Source organism: Cinclus cinclus, chromosome Z (genome assembly GCF_963662255.1).
Source record: "Cinclus cinclus chromosome Z, bCinCin1.1, whole genome shotgun sequence".
In the NCBI taxonomy this organism is placed as follows: Eukaryota; Metazoa; Chordata; class Aves; order Passeriformes; family Cinclidae; genus Cinclus; species Cinclus cinclus.
This window is the reverse complement of record NC_085084.1, coordinates 84,361,391-84,388,025: the sequence shown is the minus strand read 5'-3', so window position 1 is coordinate 84,388,025 and position 26,635 is coordinate 84,361,391. Positions and strand designations below refer to the sequence as shown.

Here is a 26,635-nt window from a genome sequence, read left to right as displayed (position 1 = left end):
AGACCTCAAGCTGTGGCAGCTTGAAAGGTTTGCAAAACACTTTAGGGAAGAATTTGCTACTTATCAAAACTGAAAAAGGTTCCCTGTGAGCTTTCTGTGTCTCCAGCTCGTTGTAAAGCAGTTGCCCTTGTGCATCTCTGGCCTGGTCTAAGACATGTCTTGGGGGGTTGGGCTGGGTTTTGGCTTAGCCTGAGCCTTCAAGTATGAGCAGGGACCTGTCCAGAGATGTTGGCAGGGCTGGGATGGACCAGGCTTGGTGGGTGATGGGCTTCACGTGGCTTTCCTCACCTGAACACTCTTTAATGTGTTGTCTGGGTCATGGTAGATTCATCAGTGGTACTAATGAGACTTTTGAGGGTTTGGTATTTCTGCTCTTTGTGTTTCCTGTGGTATCCAGAGGGTTTGGAGAAGAGCATCCCTATGGGGGAGAGCCTGCAGCCTGAGAAATGTGACTCTTTCTCCAGCTGTCCTCTCCTTTTGTCCTCAGTTTGTCCATGTCTGAAATCTTCTCCAGCTGACTGAAACCTGGGAATAGTGGGAATGAGTTAAACATGTCCCAGTATGGACTGTGGGACTGCAAGAGCTGTAAGCAGCAGCACAGATCTGTAAACCCTCACTGTGAGCAGTGTAAGCCCTTAATTGCAGGTGCTGACTCCCATCCTGTGGTGCAGGGGGATGGGATGGGATGGGATGGGATGGGATGGGATGGGATGGGATGGGATGGGATGGGATGGGATGGGATGGGATGGGATGGTGGTGCATCTCCTCCAGCAGTGTCTGCTCCTGGCCTGCTGTGCCACCATCCTTTGTCATTTTTAACTGAACCCCATCTGATTTTTATTTTTTAGGTTTCGTTATTATTTTTCCTCTCCCTGAGCAGTTTTCTGTGGCACTGGCTTTTAGTCCCCTGTGTTTGTCCCCAGGAAGGCAGTGATGCTTCAGGCCCTGCTCTGGCAGTTCCAGCAGATCAAGAGCAGTGCTGTGTAACCCCTCTGGCTGCCCTCCCCAGCTCTGCTTGGTGCAGGGCAGGTTGTAGGATACCCTGTTCATGTCCTCCTTAATGTACAGCCCTCACCTCCCTCTCTTTGTGCTCCCACATAGGCACTGGGGTGGCTTTGCATTCTCTGGGTGCTCCAGGTGCTTCCATGGATCCCCAGTGGGAGAAGTGTGCTGTGTCATGGAATCCCAGAATGGTTTGGGTTGGAAGGGACTTCAAGGGTCAGCCCCCTACTGTGGGCAGGGACACCAGCCCAGGTTGCTCCAAGCCCTGCCAGCCTGGCCTTGGACACTTCCAGGTCAACTTCCAGGGATGGGACAGCCACAGCTGCTCTGGGCAACCAACCTCTATTCTGACTTCTGGATATTTCTCTTGGCTCTCACCCACAAGTCTCAGTTTATCACATGCTTCCAGCTCAGCTGTTCCTTGAGAACATCCTTTCCACATTTAGGGTTGACCAGTCCTTTCAGGCCACCTCCAGTTCCCACCCTGCAGGACCACACGAAAGGATGAGTTTCCCTTTGCTGGAGCGCTTACACCCATCTAATGCAAACCTTCCCCCTTGCCCTGATTCACTGCCCAGGCTCCCTCCTGGAAGTGTGAGGTGCTGGGAGGATGTGCTAACCACCACTTAGAGGTGGTGCTGCTGGGAGCAGGATGTGCTGCAGGTGAATCACGGCCACTACTCATCACAATAGCATGTTACACCTCAGGGATGTGGCCCAGCCAGTCACTGCTCTTCAAAGGGAGAAAAAGACCCTTCATGTATTTAAAGAAGGGTTTTTAAAAATAATGGGAATGTCCGGTTCCTTCTGGAAGCACCACAGGTATGGTTTCAGGTGGCACAGGCAAACCTCCTGCTGCGAAAGCAGGTTGGGTGTGAGCAAGCACCTGGGGCTGCTGACGTGTATTAGCAAATGAGGGTTGAAAAGGGCTCTAAAACAAAATAGAAATTAAAAAGTCAGATCTCTGTGCCTGCTGAGGAGTTGGTCCTTGGTGCTGCACCCCAGGTGAGCACGGTTGGTGTAAGCATAAGGCAGCCAGTGGATGCCAAGATGCTGAGATGATAGAAGTTGTAATTTTCAATCTAATTAAGATAAGTAACTCCTTGTGGATTTATGCTGCTTAATTACAGTGAGCTCTGGGAGGCTGGATGCTGTGGGTATTGCTGTTCTTTGCACAGGGAGTTGGTGCCCAGAGAATACCCTGAGCATGGTGTGGGGCTGGTTCGGGGACACCCAGCCTCCTGATGGGATGGACATGGAGAGCTGGAAGTGGCTTTCACGTGGCAGCACTGGGCTACTGAGTTCTTGGGTTGGTGCCACATCTCCTGGGAGCACCATGTGTCCTGTTCTGGAGGCAGGCTGGAGTGGAAGGCTCTGCTCCAGAGCCTCACAATCCTGGCTGGGAGGTGGGTGTGGGAATATTGGTGTGGCTCTTGACAGCCCTTCCCACAGCTGTGGGGTGCCTTTCTTGTTTGCTTAGGCGGTGCCTCTTTCACCACCATGTTCAGTGGTAAGAAATAAAATAATGAAAGAAATTGAAGATAAAGAGCCGCTTATCCAGAGCTTGGCTGGTGTCTCATATCCTTGTGCTGTGCCTTTGCTTTCTGTCACATCTGGCCTTAGAAGAAATAAATTCTGTGCTGGGTTAGGCTGTGAACACCTGTGCTATCATCTTGTAAATAATGGCACCAACCAGGCACGTTTTAGCTGAAGGAAGACCTGTAGCACCACCAAGGAGCTCTCGGGGAAGGCAGTGAGGTTGGGTATGTGGTGTAGAGCATCCCACCCGTGGTGAGGTGTAGAGCATCCCACCCGTGGTGTGGTGTAGAGCATCCCACCCGTGGTGTGGTGTAGAGCATCCCACCCGTGGTGAGGTGTAGAGCATCCCACCCGTGGTGTGGTGTAGAGCATCCCACCCGTGGTGTGGTGTAGAGCATCCCACCCGTGGTGAGGTGTAGAGCATCCCACCCGTGGTGTGGTGTGGCAGAGCTGCCCTCAGGGATGTCTGCAGGGCCTCCCCTGCTCCTCTGACCTGGGCTTTTCCACCCCAGAGGTCCCAGGATGATGGACCTGCCCTTGGCTCACCTGCAGCACGTACTTCACAGCCCTAGCCAGAGATCAAAACCTCATACCTTCCTCCTGTAAACCCTGGGAGCACCAGGTTTGAAATCTGTTGCTCCCCCTTCTTTCTGCTTGTTTTCTCTTTCCTTCTGCTTTCCAAAGCCTTTGTTTTTGTTTGGATCCTGCCCCAGCAAGGAGGCAAGCTGCTGATCCCTGTGCAGAGCGGCCAGAGGAGCGCCGGTGCTTTGCCTGCCCTGTCAGGGGGGGTGGAGGCAGAACTGTGGAATAAAACATTTCCTTTAAAAACAGCGACGAGGGGAGGAAGGAAGATCAAGGTGTCTCAAGCGTGCAGGTGTCAATTCCATAAACCCCAGGCGCTGAGGGTTAAAGGGCTGATGCTTTGGGTGCAGGGATGGCTGCAGAATTGGAATTCAGCCCCGGGGTAGGTGCAGCTGCCCGGCCCCTGCTCCTCAGAGCTGCTTGGAAGCCTCGTGTGTTCTTGCCATGCCAAAATAAACTCGGAGTCGAGGCTGTCAGAGCTAATCTTCATCTGCCTGCACTCTGCCCTCCCCGCTGCTGTGCCAGTGAGGGGTGGCTGTGCTTGCGCACCCCTGGGTTTTTGGGGACTGTCCCCGTGGTGCCAGGTGGTCACAAAAAGTGGTGGCCAGCTGTAAGTATCCTGTGCTTACCTGTGAGGGTGGGCCTGAACCATCCTTAGCAATGAAACCTGCCTGAATTTCCCTTTTCTCTGTGCTGGAAGAGCTGGGGATGGCTGAGGCTGCTGCAGGCTGAGCAACTTGCAGTCCCCAAAATCGAGCTGCAGGCAGGCTTCTCCTCCCCAAAGCAGAGGTTTGCATCCCCAAGTCCTCCAGCAGGCGTTTGAAGCAGTGTTCTTGCCCAAATAGAACCTCCCTGCACCCCCTCTTTATTTATTTTATTTTTTTTATTTTTTATTTTTAGTTTCAGTATGGATTTCTGTACCACACGGTTTTAACCTTAGGATAAAAATCCAGTTCTCAGAAACAGAATATTCTATTTGTCAATGCCAAAAGGTCTGTAGGTTCTCTCCCTCTTTTTTAAAAAAATACTATTTTAGTTTATCATGGTTTTTTTTTTCTTTTTTTTTTTTTTTTTTTGGCTGAAAAAGGTGCTGTCTCCTGCCAGCCTTTGCTCTGGTGCAAAGTTTCAGTGCTGGGAGGTAAACCAGCAGAATGCAAACCCTGCTGTTACTGACTAAACTTTGCCCAGATCTCACCTAATCACTAACCTGACACGTGTTTAAGAACTCCAGCTCTTTTCCTGGGAGGAGAAAGCTCAGCCCCACATCAGCACTTATCCTTGTCCCAGGATCCTTCCAGGCCCCTGGCATCCTTCTGCTTCAAAGAGTGGTATTTTTGAACCCTTTGGGCATAACTCAAACGTCTCAGTTATTAGATTGTATTTTCTTTTTCTGGGGTAACAGTTTGGTTGCTTATTTTTGGGTGGGTATGTGTGTGTGTGTTTTTTTTTTTTTTTTTAAGTCTGGTAGAATTTTGCTGTAATTTTCAAGTAATTTGAGGGGTATTGCCCAATTTATATAGCATATATAATATTAATTATTAATGTATAACTTTATATATGAATTATATAATATATACAATTATAAATATATAAGATGTATATAAATAGTTAATTACAAAATAATTAAAATAATTACAAAATTTATATAAATAAAAAAATAAATATACATTTAGGCTGTCATTAACTCCCAGCAGGAAGTGTTTTTTTTTTGTATCCCCTTGTGAAGAGCAGGCTGGACATTGTGACTGATGGAAAAATCTCCCGTGTGCACAACTGTTTTACCTGTGGGACCACTCAGCTCACAGCTAGTGAGGTTTCATCCTCCTAGCAGCTCTGAAGGCAGTTTCTTGTCTCTCCACTTTCAATACTAACAGCTGAATGTTTCCAGAGGAGAAACCTTCCAACAAAACAATTTAATTTTCCTTGGTAATATTTTAGGCACAATCTGTTGGTGACTCTTTTATCTGGCGTGCCATCTCTAGGCTTATAACCCTCTTTGATGTAGCTCATTCAGGGGAAAAATGGCATTACACACTACCTCAATCATTCAGATGTCAGGGAGGATATTGCGTTTGACTAATCGGGGGAAATTTGGGAAGATTTAGTAATGCCAGGAGACATGACCCACTTCCAGTTTAACGCTTTTCAGACAATACAGGTTGTGCTAAGTGGTGGGGGAGGAAGAAACACTCACTTCAGAGTAGAAAAAATTAATGATTGTTTATAATTTTGAATTTTATTGTGCTGATCCTTTCCTAGGTTCAGGATGGGCTTGCTTTCCTTTTCAGATTCCTTATTTTTTTTTCTTTTAACCTGAAAAAAAAGGTGATATTGATACTACTGATGGGTGTTGGGACGTGGCTGAGGGGTGTTGGGACGTGGCTGAGGGGTGTTGGGATGTGGCTGAGGGACTCTGGGAGCTGTTGTCCAGTGTGGCTCTGATCCAGCTGTGGGTGACCAGCGGTGTCTGGGGATGTGGAGTGTGGTGTGGGAATTGATTTTGACTGTCCCAGCTCAGGATGGTGTCCCCCGATGATGTCCGTCTTAAGTACATAAAAAATACTAGTCCACAAAGCCAGGTTTAACGTTTTTTCTTGTGCTCCATACCTTCATTGTTGCTCATTCCCGATCCTGAGAGTGTCTGGCCAAAACCAAACAGAGACTGCAGAAGTGCAGCTCTGTGATGTAGTAAATCTGTGAGGTAGCCAAACCTATATTTGTAGCCTATTTCTTCAAGGGAGAACATTCATTTAAGAGGTAACTTCATAATTTTTAGCGCTGCAAGTTCTGTCAAGCAGCTTGTGGCTGTTGCTTTGTGCACGGTTTTATCTTTGCAGCCATGTGAGCTGAGCAAAAGCAACTTACTCTGCTTAAAGCTTATTAAACCCCTTATTAAAAATAGTTCTGTAATCCTTCTGGAGTATGGCAACAGCACTTCTGTCTCAATTTCATGTTGTGGCTAAACTCGCGTTGTTGCAATTTCCAAGGTGCTGCTGAGATGCAGACACTGGATATTGCAGGATCCTGGTGTGAATGCCCAGCTGAAGGAGCAATGCCAGAGCCCACCTGAAAATGGAAAGATGAGCTGTGCTGCACCTTTGGGCAGCATTTTGGATCCGCCCTAGGGATGTGCTGGAATTGCTGCTGGTTTCTGGCAGGGTGGTCCGAGTCTTCAGCCTTGTTTTTTTTTTTTTTTGTTTTTGCAAGCAGGCTTTTGTGTGATTGTTCAGGTGTAGGTGTTTTTTTAATGCTCTGCTTTTGCCTGCAGCCAGGATTCCACTGCTACCCTTCCACTGTATAAAATCCACTCGTTTTTTTTCTGAGCTGTTCCCCATTTGCCCTTCTTTGAAGAGCCACATTATAATACAACTTGAAGCTTAGAAATACGCTTTTACCAAGCAAGTTAGCACTTTCCTGGGGTTAAAATCTTGTTTTCTTCTGCCTCCAGAAGCTCCAGAGCCAGGAGATTGACATTTTTTTGGAAGCATCCCTGTTGATAAATGCTGCTTTTACGTGCAGTTACAGAGATTCCTGGAAGAGATGTAGCCCTGATGCTTGTCTGGATAAATTAATTTCCTTTGCACACAACTCTGGGTATCTGAGTTGGTCACTGGGGGCTCTGAGTTGCCCCTGTGTCCCACGAGTGCCTCAGGAGGAATTTTGGAAGCCTTAGCAGTGGCTGTTGGAGCCCTGGCTGGGGCTGAGCTGATGCCCAGAGATTGTGTGACTCTGGATTTTGGGTGGCTCTGGAGTGATGGGCAGGAGGGTTTGCCTCCCTGGTGCCTCCCTGCTCCCTCTCACTTTCACCTGGAAATCTGGGAACAGCTAAAATGTACCTGGGATCTGGACAAACTTGTCCTGGTGTGAGGCTGAACTTCAATATAGTTAATTTGTCTGGAAAGGGAAAAGACTGATTTGGAAGGACTTGGCTTCGCTCTTCCTGCTCACACAAAACAAATGTAATTTTTCAAGTCAGGGCAGAGCAAAATGAGATCTGAACCAGGGCTCATATTTTGAAAGCTGAAGAGCTTTTGAAACACCACAGCAGATGGAAGAGGCCCTGGCTGCATCTGCCTTACCTGCTTTAACCCCATAAACAGCACCGACTCTTGGCTTTGTACATAATTTATGTCTGATTTGAAAGTCGCCTGCTCTGTTAACACACTTGTCCATGGCTGATGCTTGGAGGGGTCCCTTGGCAGTTGCAGTGCCCATCCACAGGGCTTGTGTTTGATGGCTGAGATGCATTAAGGACGTTCAAGTTGTTGGATGGAAGCAGGCCAGTTAAAAATGGAGACATGGCTTTTCCCACCCTTCATTTGCAGGCAGAGCTTAGGGGAAGGCTGAAGCCACCAGCGAAGGCTGTGTGGGTTCTGTGTTCTGGCAATGAACCAGCAGTGAGGGGGTGGCTGCTGTGTCCCTCACGCCACAAGCCCCGGGCTGCACTGAATGTGGGTGTGAAAATACAGCAGTGGCCTTGGGCAGCTGAGCCACCCGTGAATATTTGTGGGGTTGGAGGGACACCTGAGATCCCCTGATGGGTCTCTTCAGGGCTTGTGTGTCCTTTCAACAGCCAAACATTGCTGGGGCTGGGGTGATGTCCTGAAGCTGTGTCCCTGGATGTCCCTCCCAGCAGGCAGGAGCCTCGCTGAGCCCTTCAGGTCTGTGAGGATGCTGTGAGCCCCCCGAGCTGGAGAGCCCTGAGCTGTCCTGTGTGGGGCTAGCAGCTGCTGGACTCTGGTTGGGTCAAACATCCCTTCCACGTGCTCACAGAACCTCCCCACTTTGGGGGATTTCAGCAGTTTCTGTGGATGCCTCTTGCATTTTATTCCTGCAGACTGAATGTGAGACACTGGGGATAAATTTACTGCAGCAGTAAAACCCAGGTTAGGAGTGACAATGATATTAACTGTGGCAGTCTGTCTCACTGCTGGAGTAGCCTCTATCCTTTTTCTGTCTTGTGATGAGGAGAGATTTGTGGCTTATTTTTCCCTGTGTCAGTGCAAAATGAGATGTGGCCTTTCTCCTGCACGTGCAAATGTTGAAAGGCGTTCAGAAGTGTTGGAGGAGTGGGGAAATCCCAGCTCCTGAGCTTTCCCAGACAGCGTTCCAGGCTGCAGACAGGCTGTGGGGATGCTGAGATTTGCTGGCTTCCTTTGAAACAAAGCCCAGGCCTTTGTCAGTGCTTTGCTGGTAGATGGACAGAGGGGAAACCTCTCTGAACAGGCTAAAGTGTCTTTTGAGCAGGTTGAGCTGCTTTCCTGTGAAAAGGGCTTTTGTGAAAACCAGTCCCTTGGGATTCCATGCTGGGACATCAGTGCTGGCAGTCTCAGTGGATGTGCTGTGCCCCTTGGGGGCAGCCAGGCTGTCCCCAGATCCTGCTCTCCTCTGGCCATCAGTGCTGTCTTTGCAGACCTGGCAAAGACCTGGGACCTGTCGTGTCCTGAACGAGGTGGCTTCTCTGAAATGCATCAGTCTGGAGCTCGGATCCACAGTCTTACAGCTGGAAATGCCACCAGCTGAAGGAGCATGGAAACACGGGGCTTCTGCACACCTTCTGTGGGGAAAACCCAGAATCACAGAAAGGTTTGGGTGGGAAGGATCTTAAAACTCATCCGGTGCCACCCCCTGCCATGGGCAGGTGTCCTGGTTTGAAGGACAGGTGTTTGCCAAGGAAAGCAGAAGCTTCCCCTTGGACTGAAAGAAAATGTGATTCTTCCGATTATTATAATTTTGGAATTAAGAGAGCTCTCAGGCAAAGATATGGGGGTAGGAATAACAGTTCTTTACTAGTATATTTAACAAGACAAACAAGAACAACAAGAGCTATGAAATTACCCACAAACAGAACAGTAACTCAGTCCCAGTGTTTTTTGGCTGCAGGCACCTTTTCCCTGAGCTGCAGTTCCCGGTGCTGGGGGCGGGCGGGTCCCGCAGAGCTGCAGGAGGGCTGGGGGTGATGGCAGCGCTGTCCCAGGGGGAGAGAGAGATGGAGAGAGAGCCCTCCGCTCACGGTGTGGGTCCCAGTGCTCAGCAGAGTGCTGGATGGTGGTAGTTCACAGCGAGAAGACAGCCGGGCAGGGTCCGATAGTGGTTTCCCAACGCAGGGATGGGACACCGGCGGCGATCGTCCTTCTCGTCCGAACTCCGCGGGGAAATGGGCCGAGACCCAGCCTTCCGCTTCCTCCTCTGGCTGTTTGAATCTCGCGGGGTTTCACTCTTCCCTCCCGTCCCCTCCCCCTTGTCACCAGGGCCCAGTCAACAGGTATCTTAACATGACAATGGGGAAAATTCCACAGAGGGAAAAAAAAAGAAAGAACTAACCCTCAACATTATCCACCCCGAATTTTCCCCTACCATCATGCCAAATCAAATTAAAAATCTTCAAATTATAGACATCCATACAGTTACAGATACAGGCACAGTATTGTAGGTAGTTCACCCTAAAACAAGGTCTCCTTGGGGTATGCATCGGGTCTTTCCATCCCTTTGCATGATCCACCAGGTACACCCTGGCCCTTGAGCAAAAACCACCCCCCGAATTGGATTGTCTTTGCTGGAGGCAGGGTTCACCCAAACAGTTTTTCCTAGCATACCTCTCATATGCACCACTGGAACCTTGTCCCCATCTGGTGTTCTCAAGGGCTCAGACTGGGCAGGGCCTGCTCGATTAGTGGAACCTCGGGTGTTCACTAACCATGTGGCCTTTGGTAGATTAATCTCCCAGTTTTTGAAAGTCCCCCCACCCAGTGCCTTCAAGGTGGTTTTAAGCAGCCCATTGCACCGTTCCACTTTCCCAGCCGCTGGTGCGTGATAAGGAATGTGGTACACCCACTCGATGCCGTGTTCTCTGGCCCAGGTGCTTATGAGGCTGTTCTTGAAATGAGTCCCATTGTCTGACTCAATTCTCTCAGGGGTACCATGTCTCCAAAGGACTTGTTTTTCCAGGCCCAGGATGGTGTTGCGGGCAGTGGCATGAGGCACAGGGTAGGTCTCCAACCATCCAGTGGTGGCTTCCACCATGGTCAGCACGTAGCGCTTGCCTTGGCGTGTCTGAGGCAGTGTGATGTAGTCAATCTGCCAGGCCTCCCCATACTTATATTTGGACCACTGCTCCCCATACCAGAGGGGCTTCACTCGCTTGGCTTGCTTGATGGCAGCACCCGTCTCACAGTCATGGATAACCTGGGAAATGCTGTCCATGGTGAGATCCACCCCTCGGTCTCGTGCCCACTTATAGGTAGCATCTCTGCCTTGGTGACCTGAGGCATCGTGGGCCCATCGAGCCAGGAACAACTCTCCCTTGTGTTGCCAGTCTAAGTCTATCTGTGACACCTCTATCCTTGCAGCCTGATCTACTTGCTCATTGTGTCGGTGCTCCTCATTAGCCCGACTCTTGGGGACATGGGCATCTACATGACGGACCTTTACGGGTAGCTTCTCTACCCGACTGGCAATGTCTTTCCACTCATCAGCAGCCCAGATTGATTTTCCCCTACGTTGCCAGTTAGCTTTTTTCCATCTTTCCAGCCAGCCCCACAGAGCATTGGCTACCATCCATGAATCAGTGTAAAGGTAAAGCTTTGGCCACTTCTCTCTTTCAGCAATGTCCAGGGCCAGCTGAACGGCTTTGAGTTCAGCAAGTTGACTTGATCCACCTTCTCCTTCAGTAGCTTGTGCAACCTGTCGTGTGGGGCTCCATACGGCTGCTTTCCACTTCCGGTTCATCCCCACGATGCGACAGGAACTGTCAGTGAAAAGAGCGTAGCGAGTTTCATCTGCTGGCAGTTGGTTGTATGGCGGGGCTTCATCAGCCCGGGTCACTTGTTCTTGCTCCTCTTCATCGGCAAGACCAAAATTTTCACCTTCTGGCCAGTTTGTAATTATTTCCAAAATCCCAGGGCGATTTGGGTTTCCAATACGGGCGCGCTGTGTGATGAGGGCAATCCACTTGCTCCATGTGGCATCGGTGGCGTGGTGGGTAGAGGGGACCTTCCCTTTAAACATCCACCCCAGCACTGGTAGTCGGGGTGCCAGGAGGAGCTGTGCTTCTGTGCCAATCACTTCTGAGGCAGCTTGAACTCCTTCATAAGCAGCCAAGATCTCCTTCTCTGTTGGGGTGTAGTTGGCTTCAGACCCTCTGTAACTTTGGCTCCAGAATCCCAGAGGTCGGCCTCGGGTCTCACCAGGTACCTTCTGCCAAAGGCTCCAGGACAAGCCCTTGTTCCCGGCTGCAGAGTAGAGCACATTCTTCACCTCTAGTCCCGTCCTGACTGGGCCGAGGGCTACCGCATGAGCGATCTCCTGCTTGATCTGGGCAAAGGCTTGCTGCTGCTCAGGGCCCCAGTGGAATTCGTTCTTCTTCCGGGTGACCAGGTAGAGAGGGCTCACGATCTGGCTGTACTCAGGAATGTGCATTCTCCAAAAGCCTATGGCACCTAGGAAAGCTTGTGTTTCCTTCTTGTTGGTTGGTGGAGACATCGCGGTGATCTTATTGATGACCTCAGTGGGGATTTGGCGCCGCCCGTCTTGCCACTTTACTCCCAGGAACTGGACCTCTCGGGCAGGACCTTTGACTTTGCTCCTCTTGATGGCAAAACCGGCTCCCAGCAGAATCTGGATGATCTTTTCTCCTTTCTCAAATACTTCCATTGCCGTGTTCCCCCACACAATGATGTCATCAATGTATTGCAGATGTTCTGGAGCTTCACCCTTTTCCAGTGCAGCCTGGATCAGTCCATGGCAGATGGTGGGGCTGTGTTTCCACCCCTGGGGCAGTCGGTTCCAGGTGTACTGCACGCCCCTCCAGGTGAAAGCAAACTGAGGCCTGCACTCTGCTGCCAGAGGAATGGAGAAAAATGCATTGGCAATGTCAATGGTGGCGTACCACTTTGCTGCCTTGGACTCCAGCTCGTACTGGAGTTCCAGCATGTCCGGCACGGCAGCGCTCAGCGGTGGAGTCACTTCATTCAATGCACGATAGTCCACAGTCAATCTCCATTCTCTGTCAGACTTGCGCACAGGCCAGATGGGGCTGTTGAAGGGTGAGTGGGTTTTGCTGACCACCCCTTGGCCCTCCAGCTCACGGATCATCTTGTGGATGGGGATCACGGCATCTCGATTTGTCCTGTACTGCCTGTGGTGCACTGTGGAGGTGGCAATTGGCACTTGCTGCTCCTTCACCTTCAGGAGTCCCACTACAGACGGGTTCTCTGACAGTCCAAGCAAGGTGTTCAATTGCTTAATGCCTTCTGCCTCTACATCAGCTATTCCAAAAGCCCACCTGAATCCCTTTGGGTCTTTGTAATAGCCATTCCTGAGGAAGTCTATGCCTAGAATACACGGTGCCTCTGGGCCAGTCACAATTGGATGCTTCTGCCACTCTTTCCCAGTCAGGCTCACCTCAGCCTCCAGCAAAGTCAATTCCTGTGATCCCCCTGTCACCCCAGCAATAGAAACAGGCTCTTCCCCAACATGTTCTGATGGTATTAGGGTGACCGGTGAACCAGTGTCAACTAATGCCCTATGTTTTTGTGGCTCTGATGTGCCAGGCCATCGGATCCACACCGTCCAAAAGACCCGGTTTTCCCGTGCCTCTCCCTGGCTAGAGGCAGGGCCCCTCTAGCACTGGTTATTATTTCCTTCCTGGGCATACATGTTGGAGGTTCCCTCAAGGGGATCTGACAAATCATCCTCCCTTTTGTAATACCCTGCATCTTGGTTATGGGAAGTTGAGGCTACCTTCACTTTAGTGGAGCTCCCTTGGTTAGTGTTTCCCTCCTTGAGTTGACACACCCACGCTGCCAGGGCAGAAGTGGGTTTCCCATCCCACCTCCTCATGTCTTCCCCATGGTCACGCAGAATGAACCACAGGTCAGCTCGTGGGGTGTACCCTCTATCCCTTGCTGGGGGACGTTGGGCTTTAACTCTGGGATCTGTGACTCGCACTGGTGCTGCATTGACCTTCCTCATCTCCTCCCTCACCCCTCTTATCTCCTCCTTGAACTCCTCTCTGAGTTCCCTAATCACGGCAGAGACCTGAGCCTGCATTGGGCCATTCATTATACTCTCAAAATTTCTGAGCTTATCGGCAACAGAACCCACTGTCTCGTGGTTGGTGTCAGCATTAATGGCTGCAATGAATGTGGTGTATTCAGATGGCCCCAGGTGTGCCAGATTCCACAACATCTGCCCTGTGCACCTGACCTTGTCGGGGTCATTGTCATGTTGTCCACCCCTCCCAAAGAATACTTCCAGTATTGCTACTTCTCTCAGCTGTTGGATCCCCTCCTCAGCGGTTTTCCAGCGCATTCTATGGTGGTGCTCCTGCATTCTCTCTCTATGGACAAACCTCTCTCTTGCACTCATTAAAAGCCACTCCCAGAGGGAAAGGGGGCCTGGTTCCCTTACGAATATGTGATCCACACCTGAGTCCTGGGTCAGGGGTCCCAAATTCCTTGCCTCAGTACCATCCAGCTGCACACCTGTACCCATAAGGTCCCAGACCCGCAGTAACCACGTTGTAAAAGCCTTACGGCCCCTTCGTACAACATCTTTACGCAGATTACGGAGACTCTCGTATGACAGGGACTCTGTGACGATCTCAACCTCTGGCTCCCCTGCTGGTTGTGAGGGCCCTGCTTTCTGATCATTATTATCTAGGTGCTTTGTTTTCACCTTAGACTTTCTAGTTTCCACGGGGGCAACTGCTGCTGGCTGTGAGTGCCCTTGCAGTTCAGCTGGAGCCTGGAGAGATGTAACATTTGTGGGTTCCACTGCTGTACCATCAGGTTCTCCCTCTTTAAGGCAGGGGGAGAGTTTCTCAAGAGCTGGGGAAAGGTACTCCTTCAGCATCTGGCCCATCTCCTTCACTAGAAACCCCACCCACTCTGGATGGTTCCTTTCTGAGGTGAGCTCTGGGGCAGAATCAGGCTCAGGGGCAACATCCTTAACTTCTGGGGCAGAATCTTTAGTCTCTGGGGCAGAATCCTTAGTCTCTGGGGCAGGGGCAGGGTCAGGCTCTGGGACAGAATCCTTAGTCTCTGGGGCAGAATCCTTAGTCTCTGGGGCAGGGGCAGGGTCAGGCTCTGGGGCAGAGTCCTTAGTCTCTGGGGCAGAGCCAGGCTCTGGGGCAGGGCCAGGCTCTAGGGCAGGATCCCTATTCCTTGGGGGACGTATCAGGGTTGTCATCCAAGTCAATCTCCCCTCATCTCGGAATGTTAAATAGAACAGGTTTACAAGGCCTATTAGCAATGTCAGCCACTGTATGATATCATTACTGCTTAGAAGAGATTTGAACCCCTCAAAAGCTGGTGGAGCAGACCCAAAAAACTGTGTAAGGGGTTGGGACAAAATTTTCCCTGGTGTCATATCCTCACAGTATGTACCATTATTAAAGTAGCCCCAAAAACATACAGTTAGAGTGTGATAGCTCCGAATCCATGTGCCCACCTTCCAGAGGAAGTTAAAAATCCATGAATTTCTCACATTATCAGCCCACAAAAGGAACTGGATAATAGTTACAGCAGCCTGAGTTATAGGACCCATGTTCAAGTAAGGGATTGCAAATGGGAGAGATAAAGCTGTGGCCACATGGAGCCCAAACCACGGTAAGCTGGACAACATGATGCCACCTAACACAAAACTGAGGTAACTCAAGAACTGTTATTCCTTTTTCACCCTTTTCTCTCAATGCCCTCGGGCCCCACGTTGGGTGGCCAAAATCTGTCCTGGTTTGAAGGACAGGTGTTTGCCAAGGAAAGCAGAAGCTTCCCCTTGGACTGAAAGAAAAAGTGATTCTTCCGATTATTATAATTTTGGAATTAAGAGAGCTCTCAGGCAAAGATATGGGGGTAGGAATAACAGTTCTTTACTAGTATATCTAACATGACAAACAAGAACAACAAGAGCTATGAAATTACCCACAAACAGAACAGTAACTCAGTCCCAGTGTTTTTTGGCTGCAGGCACCTTTTCCCTGAGCTGCAGTTCCCGGTGCTGGGGGCGGGCGGGTCCCGCAGAGCTGCAGGAGGGCTGGGGGTGATGGCAGCGCTGTCCCAGGGGGAGAGAGAGATGGAGAGAGAGCTCTCTGCTCACGGTGTGGGTCCCAGTGCTCAGCAGAGTGCTGGATGGTGCTAGTTCACAGCGAGAAGACAGCCGGGCAGGGTCCGATGGTGGTTTCCCGACGAGGGATGGGACACCGGCGGCGATCGTCCTTCTCGTCCGAACTCCGCGGGGGAAATGGGCCGAGGCCCAGCCTTCCGCTTCCTCTTCTGGCTGTTTGAATCTCCCGGGGTTTCACTCTTCCCTCCCGTCCCCTCCCCCTTGTCACCAGGGCCCAGTCAACAGGTATCTTAGCATGACAACGGGGAAAATTCCACAGAGGGAAAAAAAAAGAAAGAACTAACCCTCAACAGCAGGGACACTTTCCCCTGTCCCAGGATGCTCCCAGCCCTGTCCAGCCTGTCCTTGGACACTGCCAGGGATCCAGGGACAGCCACAGCTGCTCTGGGCACCCTGTGCCAGGGCCTGCCCACCCTCCCAGCTAGCAATTCCCAATTCCCAATATCCCATCCATCCCTGCCCTCTGCCAGTGGAAGCCATTGCCCGTGTCCTGTCCCTGCATGCCTTGTCCCCAGTCCCGGTCCAGTGGTTGAAATTGAGGACTGAAAGCTCAAGGAGAATCTGGTGGGAGATGAACCCTGGGCTCCAGAGCAGAGCCTGCTTTGTGAGGTTTCTTGGCTTGTGGCTTTCCAGCCTGATGCAGGGGACATCCTGTTACTGGAAGTGACCCTGCTTTGTAAATACAGGGAGGATGGTGAGAGGAACGGAAAGCAAATATTTGCCTTTCTTCAGCTGAATCCATCTCACTGATGCTCTGATAGACCCTGCTCCTCTCACATTCGAGTCTCTGCTCTTACTTGGGTGATTTTGCTCAAAGTGGGTCTGATCTCCACTGTATCTGGGAGTTGGGAGGCTGTGCTCTGACAGTGCCTTCAACAATGCTCTGATAAGGGCTTGCTGCCCCTGGCAGGGAGGAGGAGAGCCAGCCTTGCAAGGTGAAGGGTGCCACGGGGAGGAGGGAAGCCAAAACTGTGGCACATTTGGTGTCTCAGGTGAAGCGAGTGGCATTAAGTTTGGATGGCACCTCTGCATGATGACAACACCATGCCATGATCCAAACTGGGATTTTTTTTTTTTTCTTCTTCTTCCTAATAAAGCACCTAAGAGTACTTGTTGGCAAGTTTGCAGCAGCCCCCACTTTCACACTAGTGTGGGATGGAAGGCAGAGCAGCTATGAGGGGACATGAGTTGATTCACATCTCTCTGCTTTTTGCAGGTCATGTCCCCTCTGGACAGGGTCCCAAATCCCTGGTGCATCCATGAGTGTGCATGGCTGCTAATGCCTTGTCTGGTGAATTTGGATATTAGGGGAAATTCCTTTGTGGAATGGGTTGTCCAGCCCTGGCTGTGGCAGTGGTGGAGTCTCCATCCCTGGAGGGATTTAAATGCCGTGTGGATTTGGCACTTGGGGACAGGGGTTGATGGTGACCTGGGCAGAGCTGGGGAATATTTGGACTCCATGGCCTGAGGGCTTTTCCAACCCAAATAATTCTGGGGTTCTGTGGTTTGGAGGCCCTGTGGGACACGCCTGTGCTGTGGGTGATGGTATGGGTTACCATGAGTGCACCTTGTCCCATGGCAGTGACTGAAGCCATGTGAGCTCAGCTGTCCCTGTCCAACCACTGACCCTTGCAGCTTGGAGGAACTCAGCTGTGGGGACTGAGTGTTTTGTCAGAAAGGGCAGAAACCTTTGGTCTTGTACATTCTGAAGTGGTCTTGAAAGTTCTCAGCACGGTTGGCAAAAGCTTTGCTTTTACACCAAAATAAACTTGAATAATGTAATGTTTATCAGATTTTTTTTTATTTTTTCATTTGTTTTATTTGTTGGCCTAGCAAAGCATGAGGTCATCCCTCAGAGCAGAGAGAAAAGTGGCTGAGCAGTGTTTGGTAGAGGTGGTTTTGAGTTACTCTTTGACCCTAATTTGAGTGAGCTCATGAGCTGTCCTCATGCACTCTGAGACTGCTATAACTTCAAGATGCATTTTTATTGATTTTGCTGCTTTTCTAGATAATAATAATTGTTTTCTCCACCTTGGGTGGTAAGAGTAGGTGTAATGAAGCCTTGAAACAAGTTAAGTCCTTAAGCTGAGCTGATAGGACCCAAAGGCTTTAAGGCAAGTGGCATTAGTTGCTGTGTGACCATAACTCCAAGGGAAAGGCATCCCTTGGATGGGAACTGCGTTTCCTGGTGTTGGGGCAAAGCTCCTTGGGCATGATCCCGGGAATGTGCAGTGGGAACAGGAATCTTACAGCTGGGATGTCCCTGTGGTGGTGGGAAGAGCCAGAGCTGAGACTTGCCTTGGTCTCAGCTCTGGCTGTGTCCAGAGGGAGCCTGTGGCTGTTGGGGGAGTGAAGAAATGCTCCTGTGGCACAGGGAGGGATGTTCCTGTGAATAAATGCATCTCCTGTTGGGATAGGGATGTCCTGCGTGCTGACCCAGGAGTGGCTTTGTTCTGGGAATGGGGAAGGCAGGAGCAACCCATGGCTCTGATAGATTATTATTTTTTTTTAATCTGTTTTTATTTTCTTCTTCTGTTTGGGTACTTTGTTTTCTGTGGACCCTTCAGTGTTTCATGAGAGCTGTGTTTGATCTTTCTGTGACTGTGTTTGTAAGCAGCTGGGGCAGCCACCCTTCCAAAGGGAAGAGATAACCTTGGATTTGCCTAAATCTTCTGGGGACACTCCCAGATCAGGGGAAGAAAATAAACATTCAAACCAGAAGGTGAAGGCTAGAAAAGATGGATTTCGTGGTAGTGGTTTTTGTGTTGGTTTGTTGGTTTGTTGCTTTTTGTTTGGTTGGTTTTTCCCCTTTCATTTTGGTTGTTGTTGGTGGTGGTTTTTTGTTGTTTGGTTTTGGGTTTTTTAAAGTGGGTTCAGGTGCCCTTCTTGCAACCATTTCCCACTTGGGGCAGTCTTCTGCATGTTGCTCCCCTTCTCTGAGCCCTTCCTGCAGAACACAAATGCTGCTTTGCTAAAGGCACCACCTCCCAGATCATCTTCTGACATTCAGAATTCAGGGGTTGATGGAGATGTTCTTTCCTAAATCCTTCCTTGTTTAAGATTTTGTCTCCCCTACTTTTGTTGGAGGAGATTGGCTTATGGGATTTAGGGGATGCTTTTCCACAGAGTTGCTGTGTGGTGTAATGAAGGGGCTGCAGGATATTAGTGCAGGAAGATCTGGAGTGCCAAAATCTCAGTATTTCAGCTAAAACTCTGAGGGAGTGAGAAAGAAAACATAGCTGAGTGTCCAGTCATGTTGTGCCTTTCATTTTATATATTGAAAACAAAACCTCCTTTTGTTTGTTTCCTTGGATGTGGGTTTTGAACCAGTATTGGTGCAGCAATTGCAAAATCTTGCTGATATATTCCTCTGGAAAGAAGGGACAGAATCTGTACATTAACATGGAAAAGCTCATTATACAAGTGCTCATCTGAGATCTGGTGTAAAGACAACTTGGGAGCAGCAGAGCCAGTACAAATCACATTCCCAAGTACCTGGAAATTGCTGCAAGGATAAATTTAGGATGAAGTTCTTCCCTGTGAGGGTGGGCAGGCCCTGGTACAGGGTGCCCAGAGCAGCTGTGGCTGTCCCTGGATCCCTGGCAGTGTCCAAGGACAGGCTGGACCATGGGGCTTGGAGCAACCTGGGATAGTGGAAAGTGTCCCTCCCATGGCAGGGAGTGGCACTGGGTCCCTTCCCACCCAAACCCTTCCATCATTTTTCTCTGCCGTCCCATTCCTCAGCAGCTGGGAGTGTCTGAGTGTGTGTTCACTGCTCTAGTTACTTTAACTGAACATATTTATTCCAGCTTTTGTGTCTTGATCACTGGTGCTGTTCTCCAGGTGTCTAATGCCTCCTTGCTAACAGACCTTACTGCTAGAATCTTTTAATTACCTCTGCTAAAACGTTGCTCATTTAAATCCCTGGTGATCAATTTGTTTTCCTTCAGTTGCTCAGGAGTGAAAAGGATTCAGAAGACCCCCCGAGGGTCTTCCCAGCATAACCCTCTTGCTGGAAAATGCTGAGAAATGTTCTGTAACTTTAAGTTGAACCCCTCTGAATTAACTATGCCTGGGTGATGTTCCAGGAAGGGTTTTAATGCAGGAGTTCTGGAGATGTGAGGGGTTACTGGGCAGGTTGATTAATCCAATTACTTCTTTCAAATAAGGTTAACAGTCCAGTCTGGTGGAAAGGGTTGCACTGCAATTAAAGATGGATTTTGGTGCTGTTGGTGTACAGAGGTGCCCAGTGGGGAGGATGGCTGAGGTCTGGAGTGGCGGGGGATGTGCTGTGGTACCCTGGATTTTGGGAGATGCTGGTGACACCCTGAATGCCACTGGTGTCACTGCAGTCACAGCCAAGGAGCAGTCACTGCTTTAAACATCTCCAGCTGAAAGCCTTGCTGTCCCCTGGTTGCATCCCTGAACCACAGAGCCAGGCTCCTCCCAGGACCATTTCCATCTAAAATCATGTAGCATGGGGTGGTCATGGGAGGTGAACGTGCTTGTGAGTTTCCCTAAAGCATCACAAGGCTGTGTTAAAGATAGAGGACTCTTAAAACCCAGGGTGAAAGGCCATTTTTGACTATTTAATTAAACCTAAAGGCTGATCTTTAACTATTCATTACCAATCGGCTGTAAATGGTGTATATTGAGCATGTTTTGGATCTAGCTCAAGTTCACCAAGGAGTGGTGAACTCACACGGATTTTGGATGGAAAAAGGGATGGTGAAGGCAAGGTTACATCACAGCACTGCTAAAGGTTTTGATTAATTGAGAATTACAGGAGAGAAGGGTAATTTATGCCAATCAAGAGGGATTTTGCAGAGAGTAGCCTGGAAGGATTTCACTCTTGCAGTATGACAGGCTGTTTGGTGAAAGTCATGCTGGGGAACACTTGGCCCCTGCATGGAGTTTTTTAGTTAAAAAAAAGACGAAACCCGAGTCTGTAAAGCCCCAATAACCCTTACTTTAATTAAAAAAACCCTGTCTGCATGGCTGTGCTGTGTGTGAAAGGCTCATCCTCGGTCAAGGAATTTTTTTCGTGATCCTGTGCAATAAATAAAATTTAATTAAATCAATAACTTGCAAGGAGAGGTGAGGAGTCCCAGAGGAGCTGATTTGGCTGGGTGGTGCAGGGGTGTGAGCATCCATGGGTGCTGGAGCCAGGGGAGGTACTTGGGGAAGGGATGCTGGGCTCCCTGCTCCAAGATGCTGGCACCCACAGCTTTTCCAGGGAGATCTGCAAGTGAAGTCAAGTTACCTGCATTGACTTTATCACCAGATTTTTGTACTTCCCAGGGATTCTGCAGAGGTTCTGGGGGCTTACAGAGCATCCCTCTTTCTGTCCAGGGGATGGACAGTGATGCTGAGCATCTTGCAGAGCAAATGGGGAGCATGTTCAGGGCTGAGCCAGCTCTGGCAGAAGAGAAACTGAGTGGTTTCTGTGGGGCAGTGATCTCCTGCTTGGTGGACCCCAGGGTGCTGGCATCTCTTGGTGCTGCTCTAATCCTGCTGAACACTAAATTTTGAAGGGCTTTGCGAGGTTTGGTTAATTCTGCTGTGGAGCACGGATGCTTTAACTCCCTGCAGAGGGAAGAGCCCTGCTCTGCACTCCGTGTTTCATCAGGCTGCACCCAGCTCCCAGCCTTGGCAGTGCAGCTTCAGAGCCACCCAGGGCTGCTGTGCTCAGCTTGCTCCTGACCTGGAGAGGGCTGCAGAGAGACCCCGAGTGCTGCCAGCTCCAGTTAACCCTGCCCAGCTCTCCCCTGGAGCATCTCAGGCTGCTCTGGGGTGTTTGTTGGGATGATGCAGGCGACAATGCACATCCCCTGGGGATGGAGCCTTGCTGACCCTGATTTTGGTTTTGGTTTCATTGCTTTTTAAAGGGTAGAGAAGCAAAGTGAAAATTAAGAGTTGCCACACTGCCCACAGCAAATCGTGGTGTCACAACCCACGCGACAATCGCTCCCCAGCCCAGGAGGGACTGCCTTTTTTGCCCCAAATTAAGACCAGATTGTTTATTTGCACTGTCCCAAGGCACCTGGGGCTTCACCTACTTCTGCAGCATCTGATGACCTTCTGGGAGAGGAATTTTGCAGTGAGAGCAGGGCTGTGTGTGCACTCAAGACCTTGACGCTGGACTTGTCACTCTCAATTAAACCTGCAGTAACGAGCGACGCCGGGATGCCACAGAAGGAGTGGCGGGGGAGATGTTGGGAAGGCACGAGTTGGCTGTTAGTTACACGTAAGGCTATTGATTAGTCTTGGAAATCATCCTGAAAATCACAGTTAAAGCCTTCAGGGGTACCCCCAGTGTTTCTGTCCTGGTGTCAGGGCTCGCCTGCAGCCCCCCTGTGCTCAGTGCCAGTTCCCTGTCTGCCCTTGGTGACATGAGGTTGGTGCAATGATGAACTGAAGCCTTTTAAATGTGCCCCCCCCCACCCCCCCCTTCATTGGAAATGCTTCTAATGAGCCAGTGGATAAATGCTGCAGGTGCTGCTTGTCCAAGCACTGCTGTGCTGCTGTGACACTTCATGCAAATCATCATCGGAGTTAATTTGGGCAGGGGAATAAAATTCCACAAGGAGAAAGAGAGCAGATTTAGTGCTGGTGGGAGACTTGGAGGCATCCATCAGCGTGGCAGCTCTTCAGGGGGAGAGGAGAATATCCCCGTGCCTCTAAGGTGTTGGTGAACCACATAGTTTGCTAGTATTTATGGGCTCTCACAGTTTTTGGGGATTGAGAGGTGCTCCCCAAATTTAGGAGCCCTGCCTTAAAGGAGGCACAGTCTGGGTGTGCATTTGTGTGTTTGTCCAGGGTCCATCTCCACTAGCATGAGGATGGTAGTGAATATGAGGGATGGTGTAGGTCATGCCCATCTTCCTTGGCTCTGCTGTTTGGTTTTGCACGTTTTTATCAGCCCTGGGAAATGCTCTATTTGCTTGTTCTCACATTGAGGAATTAAGAGATGCTCCTGCAGAGTGCCACTGCCTTTCCCTTTACATTTATCACCCTCAGCAGGTTAGCACTTGCATTCTGTAGCTCAAAATGATGTGGTTTTTTGTGCTTTTTAAGAAGTAAAACACTATTACTTTCTTTACCCCCTGTCCCTAGAGCATGGTGCTGTTTGCAGTGTGTGTTCCCCACTCAGAGCTGAAAAGATGATTTGCCAGTCCTTTCGGTATATGGGGGGATTTAGGGTGAGGAAGAAGTTGGTCTTTAGCTCCCTATTTTGAAAGGATACCCTCTGGGCTCAGGTTGGAGATGCTGTATTTGTGTTTTCCCCACCCAGAATCAGGTACTGGCCCTGGCCAGGGGAGTGATGCGCTACTCTGAGACATCCCTGCCTGACCTGTACCAAGCAGGGACACCCTCTGCCACTCCCTCCTGTCCCCTGTGAAGGTTTTCCAGCTGGTGGCACCTGGCAGCAGGCAGAGAGGCCAGACCAGGGTGAGACACAGGGGTCAGCAGGTCCCCAAGTCATGGCACAGCTTGGGGACCCCTGACCTAAATATGAGCTTTGCTTGTCTGTCGGGCAGGGAAGAAATTTCTCCTGGGATGAAAATCTCATTCAGAGGATGGGAAAGGGAGGATTATGGTTTGCCATCTGCCTCGACATTCAGTGTTGTAAATAATAATAAAAAAGGTAATGATCCACAAGTCCCTTAATGGAGATATTTTGCCTGGCTGCCAGAACACCTCGCAGGCAAAGCAGATTTTTCTCCTGAGTCAATGCCAAGTGGGGCAGAAGGGAACTTCAAGGCTGCAGGGCACCCAGGAGAGCCATGGAGCCAGTCCCTTTCCGTGTCCCCATCCTGCCAGCACCCACAGGCACAGCTGGTTTGCAAACACAAGCACATTTACCACAGCAGAGTAATTCCTTCAATGACCACCTGTAACTCGTGGGAGAAGTGGGACCCTGCTGCTTTGGGTACAATGGCAATGCATGGGCCAAGCCGCCTGTGCTGGTGACCCCAGCTCAGCCCAGGTCTGTATTACTGAAAACTGATGAAGAGAAGTTTTGTTTGATTTAGCACAGAGACTGAGAGAGAAGCTGTTGACATCCAGACAGGGGCTGCAAGTAAAGTCCTCTGTTTTTTTCTTTCATTTCTGCAAGAGCCTCTTTAAATTATCTCTGGGGAGTGATCTTCAATACTAGTTAAAAAAGGGAAATGAGGATCAGAAAAATGACACCCAGAGTGTGCAATATGGCTGCTTTAATTCCAGTGCAGCTTGTACTTTCCTCTTACTTGAGAAGAGCACTGTTTGGGAAAACTTCAGTTTTAGTGATAGATAGCTTGTGGAAGGTCTGTTTGAGTGTAAGCTGCTTAACCATTCACATGCTGTGTGTGTGAACGTAAATGTTCTCGGGATGCCAGGGCTGACATCTGTGCTGGATTTTCTTTTGTGTGTATTTTTCGTCCTCTTCAAAAATGCCCAGCAGTACTGGACACTGACCAATATAGAATGAGGTTAGCAGTAATAAGTCCACTGCAAAGGGAGCAAAGTAGAAGTGTGCTTGCTTTACAGAGAAAAATATACAGAGACTTGTCCAAATTTCCACCTTGTTCTAGTTGACATTTGTGCAGTCACCTTTGATTTTTTTTTTTTAAATCACTGTTTCTGTTTTCAACTAAAATCCTTTCATAAGGTTTTCTTAACCTGTGTGGGAGAACCTTTGTCACGACGTGCTGTGCCTTCACCTCTGTTGCTGAATTCCTGATGGTGAGGTGGTTATTTCTGTTTTATTGCCATTTTTGTGAGTTTTCTGCTGTGTCCTCCCTCCATCTGCAGTTGTTTTGGAAGGATGCCCCTGGAAAAATGCCCTTGACCCAGGAGCAATGAAAACTTCCCAGGGTCAGCTGTGAGTATTGGCATTCCTGAAATAACTTAGGGGATTAAAACCCAGCAATAATAGAGATGAATTTGCTGATGTCCAGCTTGCCATGAAGACTTGCAACCACCACACGACCCAGACAAAGCTGAGATTGCTAGTTTTTAATATTTTTTTACTTAATGGAAGATTAAACAGTTTTCTTAATGTAATGAAAGTGATGCTCTGTCCACTGAGTTGTAACTCGTGGCCTGCAGACCTGCATCTCTTCTTGCTGAGATGGAGCACATTGCCCAGACCTTGCTGGGAGTGCCTTTGGCCAGCACTGAGGGCTTTGAAACAGTAAAACAAGACCTGCCTCTTCTAATTTAATGTTGGTTTTAATCTGCATCCGCAGCGGCAACCTGCTAAAATCTAAATCAAATCAGGAGGTGGGGATTGAATTTATTAAGCTTTTGCTTAAGCAGGGTGGAATAATGCAAGAGGCTGTGAGAGTGTTGAATGGCTGTAGTTTTATTTGGGATCTGGCTTAAAACAAACCACACAAAGTAAACCACATTTAAAAAAAAATTATTTTTTAGAAGTTAATGTGCAGAGCTGTTTCTAGTTAAGTTTAGCATACTGTTTAAAGGCATCGTTGGGGACTGGAGGAATCTTTTTTATTAAAAAAAAAAAAAAAAGAGAAAATGTATGGAAACCCTGGAGTGTCTGGAGGTTGAGTGGTTTGCCCAGAGTTGTGTCTCCTGAGCCCTAAGTCAAGATAATCCTTCATTCACAGTGTTTTGAGAGGGGCCTGTGTGCCCTCTCCCTTACAGCAAGATCCTCCAGAAGATCCAGAGGCTGTTAAATCTCTGAGGAAGCCTGGACAAGGCTCATGGGGTGGTAAAAGGATGCTGGAAGCATGATTATGGAAGCAGCAGCTCACAGGGATGCTCTCCCCATGCCTGGGTGGGCACCTGCCAATACCCTGATTTTGGTGACTCTCACCCACGTGGGTACATTTCCCAAAAAGAGGGGGTGTGAGGCTGCCTTTTGGGGGGAGCAAGTTGCAGAAGTCAGAGGCAGGGAATGCAGGGGAGGTGAGGATGATGAGCCCAGCCTGACCCCACCAAGGGCTGCCCCCAGGACTTGTCAGGTTCTAATTAAACCTAGCCTTGTAAAGATGCACCAGTGACAAAGTGCTTTCGTTCCAGTGCTGTGTGGTTGACATATCTGGGATTTATGGGTGTAAGGGAGGGTTTGGATGGGGGTTTGTGCAGCAGCCTGCCCTGCAGGAAGGGCTGAGTGCTTGCAGGAGCATAGCGGGGAGGGGAGGATGGTGAAGAAGCACGACAGAATGAATGGTGCTCCCCCTTTCTGGATGTGTGCGTGTGCACGCACGAGAGGACAGCATTAGGGATGCTTGGGGAAGTGCATTCACAGCAGCTCGTGCTAACAGCCCCCGGCTCTGCAGCAGCATCGGGAGCACTCGGTGTAGGGAAGGGCTTGATCACATCTGGGATCTGCCAGCCAGGGTTGTCCCCAGGGCTCCTGGGGTCTGCAGACATGTCTGTCCTGCACGGTGCACTCTGTCCTGCACGGCCCCTGGCGTGTGTGTGTGTGTGTGTGTGTGTGTGTGTGTGTGTGTGTGCACAAAGTCTGGGAAAACCAGTTCCGCTATTGTTATTATTATTGTTAAAACTCTGTAGTGTTGTGATCAGGGTCCTGGTGGGATACAGAGCCTCCCACCACCAGGCTGTGGGCAGTGGGTGCTGAGATTTGTCACCCTCAGAGCCTCCTGTCACACCTGGGTAGCTCCTGGCCGTGGCTGGTGACAAATTGCTGAGGGTGGCCCATGGGACCTCTCGCTGCTGCTGGATCTGTACCCAGATTTCCCCTACAAAGCGTCCACAGGCACCCCATTCCAGGTTTGCCGTGGGGTCAGTGTGTCCCTGTCTGCTGCTGCCTGTCCAGGCAGGTCCAGGGCTCAGCCCAGCCCCGTCTGCAGGTGGAAAATTTGCAAGGTTGCCAAGACCAGCAACACCTTGTGTTTGAAGCTGCCCTGAGCCGGGTACATCCTGATCCTTGGCTATTCTGGGCACTTCTGGAGCCTGTCTGAATCTTCACTTTTTGCCAGCAGAGAGATGGCACTGGATGAATCCACAGTGGTAGGGCTTGTAGGGGTCCCAACAGCTCCTTCCCCACGGCACTTCCTCCTTTCCTCAGTGTGCTAAGAAGAATTCAGGTTTTCACATCTTTTCCCCCAGTCCCTGGTAAAACTGTTTTTCTGGGAATACGGTTGTGTGGCTCCATTAACATCCAAAGGTTCCTGCTGCTCTAGCTATTGAGCAGCTCTAAAAATAATTACATGTGATAATGCATAAAAATCCATTGCTTTTCAGCTGCAAAGTGGCCTGTGGGGTGGTGGCTGCTGCTGTGTTAACTCGTTGGTTGCTACAAAATGTGAACTTGGACATTTGTGTGCTGGGGTTTGGCTTCAGATGAAAGCCAATTTTGGGGTTTCTGGTGCTGCTGTCACTTGGATTTGCTGGGATTTCCCCCCAGCCCCTCGTG

At 49.8% G+C, this 26,635-nt stretch overlaps 1 protein-coding gene across 1 annotated transcript in view; it reads left to right on the top strand.

Moving 5' to 3' along the window:
* Positions 1-26,635, top strand: part of MYO5B (myosin VB) — a 145,677-nt gene that overhangs the window by 5,386 nt on the left and 113,656 nt on the right. The gene's annotated exons all lie outside the window — the stretch shown is intronic.